The following is a 14,787-nucleotide window of genomic DNA, read 5'->3' on the forward strand; positions in this document are numbered from 1 at the left end:
CTACCGTGGGGATCTTGGATTACCTTCCACATGCAATCCAGGGATAACGAAGAAGAGCATAGAGATATGTCTAGCATGCTTGCCCGTGCAGGAGGGTTGGCTATTCTGGTTGCTTCCCCAGTATTCAAAACTGTCAATTTGAAGTTGTCGCACAGATCATAAATCAAAGTGGCACGGTTGTCATCGTAGAGTGATCCCCATGCTGTTCCATGGGAGTTGAAATCACCTAAGATTAACCGCGGCTCCGGCATTGCCTCGATAGTATCAAAGAACTGATGGCGGCCTATCGTAGTTCTGGGAGGGATATATATCGAAGCAATGCAGAGGTCTTTGCCATTGATTTGTGTCTGGCAAGCAACAACTTCAATGCCTGTCATCGATGGGAGAGTGACTCTATAGAAGGAGTGACATTTTTTAATCCCCAATAGTACGCCACCGAACGAGTCATTTCGATCGAGGCGAATAATGTTGAAATCGTGGAAATTCAGCTCATCGGCTGAAGAAAGCCAAATTTCACAGAGAGAAAATACATCACAGTTAGAGCTGTGAACTAAAAATTTAAACTGATCTAGTTTAGGAATGATGCTTCTGCAATTCCACTGTATTACAGTGGTCAAATCCTTGACCTCTTGCACTGAATCAGGCATCGAGGGAAATGAACGCTGCAAAAAAACCACATTTTTCTTTCAAAAATGTTCTCACAATCGGAAGCAAACATAATACTATGCTTTTAAGAGGGTCATTTATATTTAAAGCATTTAAAATGTTGTCCACCAGGTCAGAAAGCGCAAGCAAGCCAGATTGTGGCTGTTGCCTCGACCGCGAAAAAGGAGCAGACGTGTTGGGTGCTGCTCCGGGAAGTGCTGAGGACCCCTGGTGCGTAGAAGAACCGCTTAAACCAGGAGGTACTTGCTTCGGTCTATTCTCAGCACGTTCGATTCGAGTTTTCATTCCAACTTGGGAAGTTTCGGTTTTCTTTCCGGGGAGTGATAGAAAAAAAGTAATTTAATAACTTTTCCTGATGGCACCCTGCGATGTACCGGAACTTCCTGCATTGGGAGCGTCAGCAACAGGTTCGTCGTTCTGCAGAATGGAGTAGGGATTGTCCTGAGTCGTTGGAACGGGACTCTTAAGCATTTCTGCATAAGTCCGCTTGGAACGTTCTTTTAAGGAACGCTTGATTTTTTCCCCTCGTTGTATGTACACCGGGCATTGAGTAAGATCATGAGGAGTCCCGCCGCAATGAAGACACTTGCGCTCTTTCGGGCAAGGATTCTCATCATGGCCCTCTCCACAATCTGCGCAACGTTTTTTGTTGCAACAATAGGCGGCCGTGTGACCGAGTTGCATACATTTGTTGCATTTCATTACCCGGGGTACAAACAACCGAACAGGTAAACGAAGTGCACCTATTGCAACGTAGTTTGGAAGGGCGGAACCCTCAAATGTCACACGAAAAGAGTTTGTCCGATTGAGAACTCTTTTGTCATTTTTAAGTGACACAGATTTCAGTCGATCGCATGCAAGAATCTTCACACTTTTAAGTGAAGAGTTCTTGAAGCGACCGACACCATCGAGTATCTCTTTTCGAGTCAAACCCTTTTCGTTTATTACACCGTCTATTTCAACGTTGCAACAGGGTACGTATACGCGATACTCGATCGCAAAGAGATCACAGCGCGTTATTTCATTCGCTTGGGTTCTGCTGGAGACGACAACTCGTAATTTGTCTGGCCCCATCCGAGTAATCTCGGTAACTTCGGAAAATTTCTGTGTCAACTCTTTTGAGATGCGAATGACGTTAAGAGGTTTGGATTTTCGTCTGAAGTATACGATAAATGGGCCTTTGGCGCCATCAGGGTATTCTTTTAGACGAAAATCCTGCTTCTCGTCTTTTTCCTCATCTTCAGAGCTTTCTATTTCGTACACAGAATTTTCCTCCTCATCTTCTGTTTCATCCTTCTGCTCTTCAGGAGGAGGTTCATTATCTGAGATATTCTCTGGCGTGGGTGGGGGATCCTCCCCGCCCTCTGCCATATTAATAAAAACGAAGAAGTAGACAACTGTTCGATATGAACAGAATATAATAATTTGGAAAATATAAATTTGTAAAAGAAAGCAGCATTGTAAGAAATCCAGATTCACATAAATTCTACTCAAAAGACAACAACACTCGTAACGCATAATTCTCATATCAGAAAAAAAATCGATCATTTGTAGATCGATGAGTTTGTTCTGAAATTGAACAAAAACTTTCGTCACTACAATCGGAAGGGATTTCAAACCATGTCCAAATATTGAACTTTGGTATAAGTAAAATATGTTTCACGCTTAACTTGTTGTAAAAAATCTGTACAATTTCCTTTCTAATGATCTTCTGTACTGTTTCGTCGTCTGTTCCATCATCATTCCCTAACGAAGGACTTTCAAACATGGTAAAGTTGTCCAATTGAACATTACATTTCAGATTTGGAAGTCCAATTCAGAGCGAATGGAATGTGCAATAGTCCTTTGTAGAATTACCCCCTTTCAATGACTAAATTCCCCACTAGGGGAAATTTCCCACCGGTTGAAAATCACTGAGCTAGGTCGAAAAAAAGCTAACACGAAAGAAATATTGTAATAATGAGTGAATGAATGATCTAGATTGTGAAATATTAGGTAGTTAAATGAAAAAAAATGATAAAGTCGTAGAGGTGGGTAGAATTTCTGTTCTATTTTTTATTTCTATTTACATAATATGCTTTGGATATGCAATTTCTTATTATGTTTCTTCACATTTAAACCGTAAAACTTACAAAAACCTTTTATTTTATTCTAACGCACAGTTACCTCGAATAGTATGTTATGGGGTGTATATTGAAAATTTGAAAAATGATCAAAACTGATCGAAAAAATACTAGAAGCGAAAAGCTGTAGGAACGCGCGACAAAATAATAAACGCAATCTCTCATTTAACCTGATTCTATAATAATTATCGCAACAAAAGAGGTTGCGTGAAGTGGTCCTATAAAACTTACTTATAAAAAATTAGCGAAGTCGATATTTTTAGGTGATTTCTAAGTTGTTATAATATCGTGAGAAATAAACGCATGAAGATGAGATGGACATTATTTTAAAGCTCCAACTTTTTATTTATTTATTATTTATTTATTTCCATTTAGCTAAATTGCTAAGCTAAATAGCATCTAGCTTAATTGAATGTTTCATGATGAGGAAAAGCGCTTTCATGTTAAAGAATCTGTTACTCAAGAGGGCATAAAAAACTCATATGTTTTCACGTTTTTACACATAACAATAAATTTACAAAAACGGTTAAGTTACATAAACCCTGTCTGTAACTTAACCGTTTAAATAAATTATGCTGTCTGTCTGATTCTTATGGACTCGGAAACTACTGAACCGATCGACATGGAAACTGGTATGTAGGGGTTTTTGGGGCCGGGGAAGGTTCTTATGATAGTTCGAGTTCCCCCTCTCTAATCATAAATTTCTCCATAACTCAAAAACTAATCAAGCAAATAGAGCTAAATTTGGCATGTGGAGGTTTAAGGGAGCAATAAATGTTTCTATGGTGGTTACATACCCCTTCTCTCCTCTCTAAGTGAAGGGCTGCCATAAAAATGAAAAAAAAAAAATCTGCATAGCTCATGAACTAATCAAGCAAACGGAAACAAATTTGGTATATGAAGAACTTAGGGGACAAAAATTGTTTATATTGTGTTTTGACAATCTTTCCCCCTCTCTAAAGGCAAGGGGACTGCCGTACAAATGAAACACAAACTTATACATAACTCGAGAACTATTCAAGCAAATGGAACCGAATTTGGGATGTGAGAGTTTCTGAATACGAGAAATGTATATATGATGTTATGACACCCCTCTCTTCTTTGGAATGGAGTGGGAGTTCCAACCAAACACGACAATTGAAAATTTTCAGAAATCACTGAAGGAAAATGGGAAATTTACAAAATTCAAATATATGCGATATATGTATATATGTTCTACAATTACATAGTGACAAACGTGGTTAGTCCATTTGATGTTTGCGCTAATGAAATTGATATTTGTTCGAAAGTGGTACTGAATTTTAATGTGATAAAACGCACTCTTATATCTTCTTCTATCTATATAAAAAATGGATCACCGAATGTGTTGATAATAGCAAAACTCGAGTAAGGAATTGTCCGATTTAGGACTATCTCTATTCTATCATATTTTCTGTATAAAACATTTATTCCATGTAACGGAGAAACATGTTATTTGCAAGTGGTTGAAAAATTTTCGAGAATTGTGTCTGGATATAATCTGATGACGAGTTTTGGTAGAAGTACTAAGAAATTTATAGTAAAAAGTTATTTTAAAGGGTAGATTAGAAAATCAATCTATAAACAATTTTGCGATAGGACTCATGAACGTGCGCTCAGTAAGAAAACGTGAATGTGTTAACGAAAAAGTTTATGGGTCTGAGCCTAGGGACACGGACGGGTGCTTGACATAGGACTTTGATTATGTATAGTAATTGAACTTGAATTCAGTTTTTTCGTTTTTTGAAATCTGTAATTTTGTTCTCTTTAGATACATCAAATACATCAAGCCGTTAAAAAATCGTTTCCTGTATGAACTTGTATCCTTTAAACGAGTTATATGAGACAACCCGGTAGAATCCGGAACCACATTCTGTTCAAAAATGTACACAAAAATACAATTAATCCATTACTACTCTTTTGTTCTGTTTATTCAATCATGCAGAAGAAGACAAGCAAGCAAGATATACAAGATAAAGACGTGAATTGAGCCCGAATTGATTGAACTTTGGGGAGAATAGAGTAAAACCATCTTCCAAGATTATACAGGGTTTTCCAACTTTAAATTCCGAAAGTAAATTGAAATAAAAAACAGTTAGAATTCGAATTTCGATGAAACTTTTATTTCAAAATATAGTTTGGTTTATGCCATTATGTGTGAAATACAACATCATTCAAATGTCCACCTAGGGCTTCCTCGCACACCTTGATCCGGTACAGGTAATTTTCGATGACTTTTCGGCACAATTGGGGCGGTATCTCGGTCATAACTTCACGAATGTTGTCTTTCAAATGTTCAAGAGTTTGTGGAGAGAGTTGGCATAGACACGGTCTTTCGCATAACCCCACAAAAAAAAGTCTAGCGGGTTCAAATCGCATGATCTGGACGGCCAATTGACATCACCAAAACGCGAAATTATGCGTCCCTCAAATTTCGTTCGCAATATGGCCGTGTTCGGTCGTGTTGTGTGGCACGTGGCGCCGTCCTGCTGAAACCAAATGTCATCCGTATCCATATCTTTAATTTGTGGCAAAAAAAAATCGGTTAACATGCGGCCATAGCGCTCACCATTCACAGTTACCGTCTCGCCGTCCTCATTTTCAAAGAAATACGGCCTGATGACTCCACCAGACCATAATGCGCACCAAACAGTGACTTTTGGCGGATGCAATGGCCTCTCAACAATCACGCGTGGATTTTCTGAGCCCCATATACGGAAATTTTGGGTGTTCACATAGCCACCGAGCTCGAAATGTGCATCATCGCTGAAGAAAATTTGATGCGAAAATTCAGCATTTTGCTGCTGTTGTTCGTTCACCCAATCGACGTATGCCCGACGCATTCCATGGTCACCACGCTCTAATTTTTGTACCAGTTGGACTTTATTTGGATGTAGGTGCAAGTCCAAATGCAAAATTCGCCACAATGATGTGTTTGACAAGCCCAATTGCTGAGCACGCCGTGGAATCGAAACATTCGGGTCATCCTCCACAATGGCAGCAACAGCAGCAATATTTTCGGCCGAACGCACATTACGATGATGCACAGGTTTCACAATATCCGCTACGGATCCAGTTTGTTCGAATTTACGCACTACATTAGCGATTGTGTGCTCTGTAGGCTCTGTGTAAAATATAAAATCAAAGTATAAACAAAATAAAAAAAAAATTAAAACTAAATCAATATTGGCTTGAAACGCAAAGTTAATATCTTCTGCTCAACAGTGCTATGAAATTATGCCGAAATAGAACTCTCTCAGGTGCGTTAACGTTAAGTTGTGATAATATTTCCGCTGGATCGGTTTCACCCAACCAATCCAGCGGAAACAAAAGCAGTGTATCAAGTCCAAGTCAAGATCACGAGCCTTTTTTGTAGTGACTCGAATCTATTTATCCAGGTGCTATGATATGGACACCACACGATAGCATTTGAATCTAAAACGAGCGTACAAGTGCACAATAAAGTGATTGAAGGCAATGAGAATCGCGGAATTCATTGGCTATCTTAAAAATGAAACCTAACTGTCTATTGGCTTTTGTAATTATTCCATCGTAGCGAAGTCGAATCGTGAGTTCTAAATCAAGGATAACTCCCAGGTCACGTGTATGATTAACACGTACAAGAGGTTGGCTGGAGATGTTGTAATCCTACATTGCATTTCGAAATGCTTATAGTTAATAAGTTTTTGAAGCACCATTCTTCGAAAATATCAATCCATTGTTGCAAGAGAATTCAATGTTCAAGTGTTTACTCTTATGTATATCTTGACATCGTCTGCATTGAAATGGCGGCATTCTGGCGGTAGTAATTCCGATAATCCATTCATAAAAATTAAGAAAAAAATGGGTCTAAATTGCTTCCCTGTGAAACGACGGATTTGTTGGAAAAATATCTGACGATTCAGATCCAATTTTAACACATAGTCTGTGCTTTGTAAGAGATATGCCTCCTAAAGGATGAACGATAAATTCAAATTCAAAATTCAGTTCTGAATGTTGATGGGCCTGATTCTCGAATACACTTCACAGTGGAAACCAAATGAAATGTATCCGCGATGACAACGGTACGGTGTCGACATCTGGATATGAAATTAGTTCCCCACTAAAAATCATCGTTATAAGATCAAATTATCTTCAGATAAAATTTTTGTATGAGGTTATTATACCACATGAAGAAAACAAAGTTTTCCACTCACATTGAACACCAGTTTGATACGAAGAAGTTAATTTTCATTAATAATTTTTATTTGAAAAGTGCTCATTCTGCCTGAAAACTCATTATTATCATCGACACTTCACTAACTCGTAAAACGTTGTTCGTGCCGTTTATTTCATTATTTCGTTATTTTCGTAGTTGCGGATGATCCGCGGTGCGGATTATCCGCAACTACGAGTTCCCTAGTAAATCTATAAACCTCACCACTCACCTTTGTCAGTGAGTGATAGACTCATGCTCTTTTGTTTTGGTCATGGCTTTCACATTATCTGATCACTGATGTACAAGACCTTACAGATGGATAGTTCAATATTTTGTGTACTGATAAAACATAGTTTTCATGCTAAGAATGTATTTTTTCCCTGCTTGCACCTCATGTTTGGTCCTTTATTGCGTTATCCGCGATTTTCGTTATACGCGGTGTTCTAGCCCGACTATTTCGCGGACAATCGGGTAATTTAATAGATTAATGCGTTGAGCTGGTTTCATCGCACCGACAGTGGACTTTTTGTTTAGAGAGTGTCAAATGGAAACGACAGCAACAAAATTAGAAAATTATTTTTATAAAAGTCCCCTATTGATCTTTGGTCCCCTAGCTCGGTCAGAGCTTAACGTGTGAAATAAGCCGGAAGAACTAGTGTAAATGGGACAGGAAGAGGCAGGGTTGTTTGATGAAGTATCGTAAATAAAGGGTGTGTCACATCAAATTGCATCACGGAAAAAACGCTGTAGAAATTCGCCCAGTAGACCGATCCTTTTGAAAATTTTAGACAGTAAAATAAAAACTATTAAACAACTTTTGGCATTTTCTTTTTATTCATACTTCGAGCCCAAGCCCGTATGCTCGCACCTTCCTCTTTACCCCGTCCATAAGGTTCTGTACAACGTCAGGTTGTAGTTTTCTTTGAACAGAAATCCATTTTCTCTTGAAGTCCGCTTCCGATTTGACAACTTTCGGGTTCTTCCGGAGGTCCTGCTTCATAATCGCCCAATATTTCTCTATTGGGCGAAGCTCCGGCGCGTTGGGCGGGTTCATTTCCTTTGGCACGAAGGTGACCCCGTTGGCTTCGTACCACTCCAACACGTCCTTTGAATAGTGGCACGAAGCGAGATCTGGCCAGAAGATGGTCGGGCCCTCGTGCTGCTTCAATAGTGGTAGTAAGCGCTTCTGTAGGCACTCCTTAAGGTAAACTTTCCCGTTTACCGTACCGGTCATCACGAAGGGGGCGCTCCGCTTTCCGCAAGAGCAGATCGCTTGTCACACCATGTACTTTTTGGCAAACTTGGATAGTTTCTGCTTGCGAATCTCTTCCGGAACGCTGAATTTGTCCTCTGCGGAGAAGAACAACAGGCCCGGCAGCTGACGAAAGTCCGCTTTGACGTAGGTTTCGTCGTCCATTACCAGGCAATGCGGCTTCGTCAGCATTTCGGTGTACAGCTTACGGGCTCGCGTCTTCCCCACCATGTTTTGCCTTTCGTCGCGGTTAGGAGCCTTCTGAACCTTGTATGTACGCAGGCCCTCCCGCTGCTTGGTCCGCTGGACGAATGAACTTGACATATTCAGCTTATTGGCGACATCCCGGACCGAACTTCTCGGATCACGTCTAAACTGCTTAACTACGCGCTTGTGATCTTTTTCACTGACGGAGCATCCATTTTTGCCGTTCTTCACCTTCCGGTCGATGGTTAGGTTCTCGAAGTATCGTTTTAGTACTCTGCTGACCGTGGATTGGACGATTCCCAGCATCTTACCGATGTCCCGATGTGACAACTCCGGATTCTCGAAATGAGTGTACAGGATTAATTCACGACGCTCTTTTTCGTTCGACGGCATTTTTCCAAATTTACAAAAAATTGACAGTGAAGCATGGACAACGTGATCTATACACTCTTATCTGATTTTAAAGCGAAAGCTGAAGATATAATTCCTAAAAATTAAATTTCTACAGCGTTTTTTCCGTGATGCAATTTGATGTGACACACCCTTTAAAGCGCTTGGCGGCCTCAACCATGGCCGATGAAAAAAATGCACGTCGGCGTGTTCATTTACCTTTTCGTGGCTTTGGTGGTCGACTGTCTTTCCATTTTGGCCATTCACCCAAAAGTTTCCTATCGGTCTCAGCTGGGGGATGTTGGGAAGGTTGGCGGTCTTCGCGACAATGTTTATCTGCATCCTCCAGTGATCTTTTGGCACAATGGGCTGATCGCAGGTTCGGCATAAATACCATATCACCTTCGCAACTTCCGGCAAGCACTTCGTACTGTATGTCTCCCAGTTCACCATATGATTCGAAAGAATAGCGGCTTGGACATTCCCTTATTGTTTGTCAGAGAATGACCCTCTTCGAGAACTTGATGTGGGTGATATATTCGTGGTCGGCTTACCTGGGGAACGTAAAGTATCCGGTCCCCTGCCATTTGTAAAATTCTAGCATCAAGTACGTCTTGTCTTTCATTATGAGCACGAAAAAGAAGTTTTTCACCAGTGAAAAAGAAGTCTTTCACCCGTGAAAAAGAAGTTTTTAACTTCTTTCACCGGAAAGAAGTTTTTCACCAGTACCTCAAGCTACTTCTTCTGGGTCTCGTCGAAGCTACCGCATAAAAATTTTGGCCAGATCCTCTTTCACCTTTTGGCCGGTTGTTTCGAATTCCTGGCATAAGGAGCGGCAGAGAGTGGATGTTGTAAATACCAGATTGGCTATATCTAGTGGGCACAAAGTGCCTCGGGATGTCCAACTCCTTCTCTCTAAACTATGTTTTTTTGTTCACATAACGTATATACATTACGTTTTGTTTTTTGTGTCCCGCGTTAGGTCTCTGACTATCTGGCAGATATCAAAACTGTCAAAACCGGATAGCTTCCATGGCATGTCCCTAGGTTTTAAGGGGGGTTGTCCCTAGGGGTTGTGAAAAAAATATATATGGCGCCATCTTGCGGTGTCGGCCATTTTGGATTTGCATTTTTCATAAATAACTGTGTTCTACTAGTCAAGCCCTTTCGTTTGATACCCATATTGATGGGGTTCTGAGAAAATATGTAATCCGTCATCTTGGTCATCTAGTGGCCGTCATCTTGGATTTGCATTTTTCATAAATAACTGCATTCTACTAGTCAAGTCCTTTGTTTTGATACCCATATTAGCCATTCAATATAGAATTATTATACAAATTATTCAAAATTTCCGAAAATCAAAAATAAAATACTCCGGATAATCGCGTCCGACCTGTACGTGCTAATTGAATCTTGGCAGCACAATTTGTTAACCACAATCAGCAAGTCTTGTGAGCAAATAGGTGTGGTGCAGAATAATTACTTAGTTCATGAAAACAAAATTTCTCGGTTAATCTAGTTTATGGATCTTGCACCTTAAACTTAAAATTTGGTACCGGTGCTCGTTTTGTTTTTGTTTTTGGTTTGAGAAAATTACGAGAAACTGCTATGAGAAAATCAGTTTTGTTATTCTTTTGTATATGGTGTTGTTTTACGTGTACACGTAATAAAAAATGTAATAGATGTTTTCCTATTAATTTTGCATGTAGCACAAAAATAATCTTGAAATCTTTGGAAGGAAAAAAGATAAATCATTTTGAAAAAAAAAATCTGTTTCGAATATATCACGTTTCCATTATATCACGCTATGTGCACCCGTGGCCGAGTGGTTAGCGTCTTATATTATCATGCCGGGTGTTCGGGTTCGATTCCCGACCACAGTGCAGGTCGTTTCCTTCGACTTGCACTGTGGTCACGTGTATTCAAGAGCTTGCCCCTCGGTATACATTCAAGGCGTGTTATTTGGCTCAAGAAATCTCAAGTATTAATAAATGGCGCTAGTTGATGCATACTACGGTTTCGAATATATTAAGTTTCCATTGCATTTTTTTCGAGCGTGATATAATCGAGACACTACGGTATTGAATACCCGCCACCAAATGAACAAAATGCTGAAGAATCGAGGAAGGTCTGATGAAGAATCAACTAATTGACGTGGGATTGCTATGTAGTCAACTTCAGAAACAAATTAAACCTATATAGACTACAAGCTCATTATACAAATAAAAGACAAAGTGAAGATTGAAACAACGAACAACCATTGCTATAATCCGAGTACGTCAGCAACCGGCGATAGCATCGGATCCGATGATTATGGAACCGTTCAGTAGTATCATCAACAAATCGCAACCGTAATCATAGCCATCGTCGATACCATCGTGGACAGCAACGATATCGTGGAATCATCCGATTGAATATGACGACTCAGCACTTAGTAAAACATCGCTGGATCGCTTCGCTCTGGTACTCGGTGACTCAGAAACACGACAGTGGTCTGGTACGAAAATGCAGTGTAAGAATATTGGGTAGATCGATAGTTTTCAATGCAAATTGTTATCCATGACTTAGTTGTCATTTGTTGCTGTTTTCTTTCTTCGAGAAACATCGTGATGCTGAATGTGTAGAGGCGAATTGCACGTCGATAAAAGTTCCACTCGAAATCGTGATATCAAATATCCCAAAGCAAATGTTATTTTCATTGTGGTTAAGCAGCAATAACATTATACTACACGATAACTATTGTGCAAGTATATCGAATGCATCGACGACTCTTGGCTCAAATACAATATTCAATTGATTGAATTGCACTTACCCGTGGCCTCCCAACCGTGGCGCACTTGTTGCGAATCACATCCGTCCTGCCTGCCTCCGCGTGGTCGTCCTTATCATCATCATCATCATCGTCGTCAACGTTTGTTTCCACTTCAGTAGTGGCGTTCAATCGTAACGACACCCTCGAGAAGCTGCTGACTCGCCAAGAAAAGCAACCGTTTCGTTTCATATGATGCGCTCGGCAACGATGTGATCGGAATCAATATGAACCTTAGCGACCCTCCCCCGAGTCTCGCTCGCCAGAGTAGGAGAAACCACGCGGATGTATTTAATTAAAATCGATAGTGTGCTTTTCCATTATCGTAATTTCACCATCCCTGAAGGGGCGAAACTTTACCACAATGAAAACAGAAAAGAAATGCTATTGCCATTCCGAATGGATGCTTCTTTTCCCCGCCATAAAAGCAACATCCAGCATGAGTGCACGGGAATTGAAAATAAAGGTAATATTATATTATCAGGCACGTAGCGTAACCGGCACGGCACGTTTCATGCAAGTCAAATATTATTGCGTGTGTTTCAAATGTGTATGCGTATATATAGCGGAACGGCTCCGGACATACACAGCACGTTTCAGACAAATGCATGAAGGAATTCTCGAAAAGAATAATTTGCCGGTGCCGGGCACGAACTACACGGGCGAGTAGCACCATACATACAAATCAAACGTCGAAGTTCGTGGTATGGGTGCGTTCGTCGCTCTTCGGTACGACATCGGTTCAATCATCAGTAGCATTTCTCCGCTCCGTCTGCGCTGCCGGTCCCTACAGAGAAGTTGCTATGCCTGATGATATGAATACATCATGTATTTGTCTGCCGGTGTCGGTACGTGCCGTTAACGCTACGTGCTGGATAATATAAAACGGCCTTAAGAAGCGCCAACAGAAAGCTCTATTTTGGCGTGGATCCTCGGAGAAGGGCGGCGGATTGTGTCTGGTGGAACAGTTTTGCTCTTGCGGTTCACTGTTTTGTTTGGCTGAGTGTAATTTTTAAACATGTACAATGAGAACGCAGAGCTCTTATGCCCGAACACGACGAAAGGTCAAATGAATGTTTCCGCTCCAGCGATCTTCGTATTGCTTATGCATTGGAATTTTTCCACACCTGTGATGGTGGAGCCGCGTGGTGAATTGTAATGCGGGCCAAGCATTTCCAGTAGCCACGCGTCTCCATTGAATTGTCACTCGCTCTGCTTCAAGCCTCTCACCATCTCGAATCCAAGTAGCCCGTGATTACGCTCACGACGGTGTTTACAATTGTCCCACAATCCAAGTCGCCTGGAAGTGGTTTCCGCTTGGGCGCCGCGATTTCCCGTCAAATCAAGTGGCTTTGGGCTTTGGTGTGTATAGTCGAAAAGGAACGATCCACGCGGCTGGAGAGACGACAACTTGAGAGGAGAACTCTTCAGCGGGATATTTCCCGTCCTCGAGAACGGTTTGTGTCGCTGTCGGTGGCAGCAGGCAGCAGAGGGAGAGCCGCGGCGTGGAGAATACGGAATCATGTTGAGCTGCTTACGGAATTCGCTTTGTTGCAAATCTTGAAAGTATTCTTCAGTGAATTGTCTGCAGTGCAGCGAATGAAATAATGTTGTAAAGACGCTTCCGTCGAAAGAGTTTCCCTGCTCGGCGGAACAGGCGGAATATCGCTCAAGCGGATTTACTACGGACGGTCGAATCAGTGACAACGAGAGAAGAGGTGGGCCAAGATGCATTCAATTGTGTGCCGCGCGTCATGGTATTTCCAGACTGGGTGTGATTTGCAGGGCATTGTGATGCGGGAATTTCGGGGCTCTGCGCTCAAGCTGCTTCCGAAAGTTACTTCATTATAAGCGTTTCTTTCATCGATAACTTTGGCTTGCGCATGGCGCCTTTTTTGTTTGTGTGTGTATACTTCAAAAAGCGCATCTCTAGCCGCAAAATTTAAGTAAATAGATAAATTGCAACTGAGTTGTTAATTGTTGTTTGTCGATTTTCCGGTTGAGTTATTTTGTGAAAGAGATGCTATTTTGTCCAAAGTTTGCACCATCCTCCAGTAAACTTAATGGCTGTGTTTCGAATGGCCTTGAGATGGCTGTTCCTCGGTACTGGATATTCACGGCGTGTATGTAAATTCCGTTCAAGAATTGATTCGATGTTTCGAAAGCAATGATTTTAATCATGGTAAACTGTACAAAAATTTGGAAACGCAAAATCGGAAGAATTATTGTCTCGCCTCAATCCAAACAGGCGGTGAATTCGAATTTCGAACATTCATGGCAGCAGTCAGGCAACAGTGAAACCAAAACAAAAACTAAAACGGCAAATGGTTATAGTGTCTGGGGCTATTATTATTCATTACGCACTAGCTGACCCGATAAGCTTCGTCCCGCGCAAAATTTATTTTTCGTTATCACATTCACGTTTTCTTTCTAAGCGCACGTTCGTGGGTCCAATCGTAGAACTTTTCATTGATAGATCTATTAATCTATTTTTAAAATTTACATTTCACTATAAAATTCGTAGTACTTCTATCAAAACTAGTCATTATAATATCAGATTATTTTCAGACACAAATTTCGATCAAGATTTTTCAACCATTTAGAAATAACATGTTTCTCCTTTACATGGAATAAATGTTTCATACAGAAAACATGATATAATAAAGACAGCCCTAAATCGGATTCCTTTCTCTAGCTGTGAAGGTAACCTAGAGACCGTAAGACCTCTAAATCCAATAAGACCGAAAATATATATGTATATATTGTTATTCATCGCACTTTTTTTTATTGAACTGTGATAGCGGAGAGTGCCCTTTGGGAAACCTGAAAAGGTAACAGAGAGAACTCCTCTCGATTCACTCGAACTGGAGCATATTCTTCATGCAATCGCGTCGACGGGCGCTTAATGAATCGCGATGTATGGATTAAACTGTAACATTTTAGAATTTCCGATTTTAGATTTTTGAATATTATATTTAAATTTTTCGAATTTCATATTTTTGAAATTTTTGGAATTCAAAGGTTCTTTCACCATCGCTTCCCCACCAAAGACAACACTTCGATCCTTCATCTCCACCCATCCCACACAGAGCCCAGCCGTAGACTGTTCGAAGTACCGATCTGT

The sequence above is a fragment of the Toxorhynchites rutilus genome, chromosome 3 (genome assembly GCF_029784135.1).
Source record: "Toxorhynchites rutilus septentrionalis strain SRP chromosome 3, ASM2978413v1, whole genome shotgun sequence".
Lineage (NCBI taxonomy): Eukaryota > Metazoa > Arthropoda > Insecta > Diptera > Culicidae > Toxorhynchites > Toxorhynchites rutilus.